The sequence below is a fragment of the Humulus lupulus genome, chromosome 5, assembly GCF_963169125.1.
Source record: "Humulus lupulus chromosome 5, drHumLupu1.1, whole genome shotgun sequence".
Lineage (NCBI taxonomy): Eukaryota > Viridiplantae > Streptophyta > Magnoliopsida > Rosales > Cannabaceae > Humulus > Humulus lupulus.
The window spans coordinates 226,061,875-226,066,632 of record NC_084797.1 but is presented as its reverse complement, the minus strand read 5'-3'; positions in this window follow the sequence as shown (position 1 = coordinate 226,066,632).

Sequence of the window (4,758 nt, the reverse complement as noted above, 5' to 3'; positions counted from 1 at the left end):
TCAACAAGAGTTGTCCGAGACCGGGGAGGCCTCCACCGCTGGCAAACAGGAGATCGAGGAGGTGACGTCCTCAGAGCGCCCTGGAGGGTCCTAATTTTTCTTTTGTCTTTCTTTTTTGAAAATATTTGTCGTTTTGGTACGAGGTTATTCTCCTCAAGACAATTTATTTATAATTGGAATACCTACTTTTTTATCTACCTGTCTTTTCCTTGATTTTTCTTATGTTTATGACTTGTGCATTCAAAATCTTTGGAAATGACTTTTAGATCGGGATAGATATTTTAATTTTTGTTACAACCAAAATTAATGTTTGATATCCTAACTGTTAATTATCAGGCCTTGGACTCGGTTATATCCGGGATTTTGAATATTTCAAACTTAGTTCTTGTTAGGTTTTATTGCTATCCCGGGCTTCTAAGGAATCTATCAGATCTTCAATTTTGCTAAATTCTAAGTCGTGGGTCTGGTCATGTCCAATATTTTTAATTAAAACTTAGTTCGTGCTAGACTTATTAACACCTCGTGTTTTCTTAATAGAAAACATCGGTTTATCAATTTTACTAACTTCCAAGTTTTGGTCCTGGTTATGTCCATGATTTTTAATTAAAATTTAGTTCATGTTAGACTTATTGACACCTCGTGTTTTCTTAAAAGAAAACATCGGTTTATCAATTTGCCTAACTTCCAAGTTTTGGACCTGGTTATGTCCAGGATTTTTAATTAAAACTTAGTTCGTGTTAGACTTATTGATACCTCGTGTTTTCTTAAAAGAAAACATCACTTTTTCAATTTGCCTAACTTCCAAGTTTTGGACCTGGTTATGTCCAGGATTTTTAATTAAAACTTAGTTCGTGTTAGACTTATTGACACCTCGTGTTTTCTTAAAAGAAAACATCGGTTTATCAATTTGCCTAACTTCCCAGTTTTAATCCTTCTCGGGCTGTATGTCCCCCAAGTAATCAGAAAATGAACTTTCTTGGTTGCTTGGACAAATGTTATCACACGAACTAATACATAAATGAATTATATGAAAGACAACAAGTACATAATGATTCCTTTATTTCTTAATCAAACAGATTTTATAATTAAGCCTCATATAGACGGGTGGTATCAACATTGATAATACTTCTTTAGGTGCATAGCATTCCAGGTCCGTGGGACTGTTTCTCCATTAAGCCGAGCTAACTTGAAGGTTCCCTCATGTAATACCTCCACTATTTGATAGGGTCCTTCCCAGCTCGGACCTAAAGCACCGTCTTTGGGGTTTTTGCTTGCCAAAAAGACCCTTCAAAGTACCAGGTCGCCTAAACCAAAGACACGCCTCCTGTCCTTGGAATTAAAATAACGAGTAATTTTTTGTTGATAATGTGCGAGTTGTAGCTGCGAATCCTATCGTTTTTCATCAATTAGGTCAAGATATGCACTGATTAACTCATCATTATGCTCCTGGTTGAATGTTTGGATCCTGTGCGTGGTCATCTTCGTCTCGACGGGAAGGACAGCCTCACTTCCGAAGGTCAAAGAGAAAGGGGTGTGTCCTGTAGAAGTTCGGTGGGAGGTCTGGTACGCCTATATCACCTGCGGGAGCTGCTCAGGCCAGACTCCCTTGGCCTCGTCTAATCTCTTCTTAAGGATCACTTCAAGGGTCTTATTCACGGCCTCGACCTTCCCATTGGCTTGTGGATAGGCACGGAAGAGAAACTTTTAATTATGCCATGCCTCTCATAGAACTCGGTGAAGAGATCATTATCGAACTGAGTTCCATTATCCTATACAAATCTTCTTAGGCAATTCGAATCGGCACACAATACTCTTGACCACAAAGTCGAGGAATCTTTTTGAGGTGATTGTTGCCAGGGGCTCAGCTTATGCCCACTTCGTGAAATAATCAATGGCTACCACCGCATAGAGAACTCCTCCTTTTCCCATGGGTAAAGCTCCTATTAAATCAATCCCTCACACTGCGAATGGCCATGGGGATGAGATCATTTTTAGCTCGACTGGTGGAGCTCGGGCGACTGTGGCAAACCATTGGCATTTTTCACACTTTCGGACATAGGAAATGGAATCCTTTGATAAAGTGGGCCAATAATATCCCTGCCTTAATATTTTTAAGGCCAAGTTTTACCCCCCAGCATGATCCCCACAGAAGCCTTCATGTACCTCCTGCAAAATAGTTTTGGCCTCCTCTGGCAGAACACATCGTAGAAGAGGCAAGGAATGGCCACGTCGGTATAGCGCCCCATCCACAATTGTATACCTTGGAGCCTGATAGAGTATCTTCCTCTCATATTTTCATTCATCAGGCAATTTCCCTGTTGTAAAATACTCTATTATAGGAGTCATCCAAGTCGACCTAGTGTCGATCATCTCGACCTCTATCGCGTTTCCTGCCACGCTTGAGCTTTCCAAGAATTCCACCAATACTATGCTCAGAGTCTCGGCTTCTTTGGAGGTAGCGAGTTTCGCCAAAGCATCAGTGTTGGCATTCTGCTCGCGAGGTATCTGCTCGGCGAGGCCATATTCAAACTCTGATAGCTCTTTCCTCAATTTGGCTAGGTAAACCGCCATCTTGGCCCCTCGCGCTTGGTATTCCCCTGACACTTGGTTTACCACGAGCTGGGAATCGCTATAGCACTGGACGACCTTGGCCTTCAATTCCTTTGCCACTCTAAGCCCAGCCAACAAAGCTTCGTATTCAGCTTTGTTGTTGGATGCCTCGAACCTGAACCGTAGCGCGGAGTGGAATCGATGCCCTTCTGGAGAGATCAAAATGATCCCAGATCCGGACCTGTTTTCGTTAGATGAACCATCCACGAAGATTTTCCACAACATCTATACTGGTTCTCTCAAAAGATCCTCCTGAAATCTGGTGCATTCAGCCATGAAATCAACCAGGGCTTGTCTTTTGATCGTATTCCGTGGTATGTACAGTATTTCAAACTGGCTGAGTTCGATTTCCCATTTTAAGAGACGTCCCAATGCTTTAGGTTTCTGCAATACCTGCCTTAAAATTTGGTCGGTCATGACGTGGATTGAATGGGATTGGAAATACGGCCTAAGCTTCCTGGAGGCTATAATAAGGCAGAACGCCATCTTTTCCATTATGGGATACCGTGATTCAGCTCTGAGAAGTATTTTGCTTATATAATATACCGGTCTTTGAACCCGGTCTTCTTCCCGGACCAGAACGGCACTGGCTGCATTTTCCGTAACAGCCAAATAAAGAAAAAGGGGCTCCCCCACCGTTGGTTTAGACAATACTGGTGGCTCGGCCAAATGTGTTTTTAGATCGAGAAATGTCTGCTCGCACTCCTCAATCCATTCCAAATTTTTATTTCCTCGGAGCAGGTTATAGAATGGCAAACACTTGTCCTAGAAATGAACCGATTAAGGGCTGCCACTCTTTCAGTCAGACTCTGGACATCTTTACGCGACCTGGGCGAATGCATTTCTAGTAACGATCTGATCTTGTCGGGGTTCGCCTCTATCCTTCTAGTATTGACTATGAATCTCATAAATTTTTCTGATGCCACTTCGAAAGTACACTTCTGGGGATTTAACCTCATGCTATATCTCCTTAAGACCTCAAAGCATTCCTTCAGATCGAGACCATGGTCATCGGCAACCTATGATTTGACCAGCATATCATCAACATACACTTCCATGTCTTTCCTGATCTGATCAGCGAATTATGTTGACCAATCGCTGGTAGGTAGCCCCAGCGTTCTTCAGCCCGAAGAGCATAACTTTATAACAGTAAACATTTTTTGGAGTCATGAAGCTAGTATGCTCCTAGTCCACGGGGTTCATCGTGATCTGGTTATATCCAGAATATGCATCCATGAAGGACATGAGCTCGTGCCCCGCAGTGGCATCCATCAATTGATCAATCCTTGGCAATGGGAAGTAATCCTTGGGACAAGCTTTGTTTAGGTCAGAGAAATCGATGCAGATCTGCCAGTTTCCATTTGGCTTTGGGATCAGGACAGGATTTGCGACCCAGATCGGATATTTAGCCTCGCGAATAAACCCGCATTTTAATAGCCGAGCTACTTTTTCTTCCAGGGCCTCAGCTCGGGTTGTACCCAGACGCCTCTGTTTCTGGGATTTCGCAGGCATGCTTTTATCCAAGTTCAGGGTATGCATGATCACACTCGGGCTTATCCCTACCATGTCTTCATGAGACCAGGCGAAATAATCTAGATTCCCTTGTAAAAAAATTATCAGCTCCGCCTTCCTCTCATCACCAAGATTTTTCTCGAGTTTAACGACTCTTGAAGAATCTCTGGGATCGATGTTTACCTCTTCGAGCTCTTCAATAGCTCGGAGCTCAGATCTATCTTCACCTACTCGTGGATCGATATCATCACTCAGGGCAGTATCCCTGCCACTGGCTTACTGATGTTCTTCCACTCCAAGAGCAGTCCTTACTTCCTGGGATTCCTCGCCTTCGTCCTGTATGGCCATCGTTTGTTGCCTGGGTTATGATTTTCCATTCATGGAAATGTTGTAGCATTCCCTGGCAGCAAGCTGATTGCCTTGGTCAGTTGATATTCCCGTAGATGAGGGGAACTTGATCACAAGGTGGCGGACAGATGTTATGGCTTCGAACGCCATTAACATAGATCGACCCAAAATTACATTGTACGCGGTCGGACAATCGACGACCACAAACTCGAGAAGCTTGGAAACAGTTCATGGTCCTTCACCCAAGGTTATCACTAACTCGATTGTTCCGATAGCTGTCGATCCCTC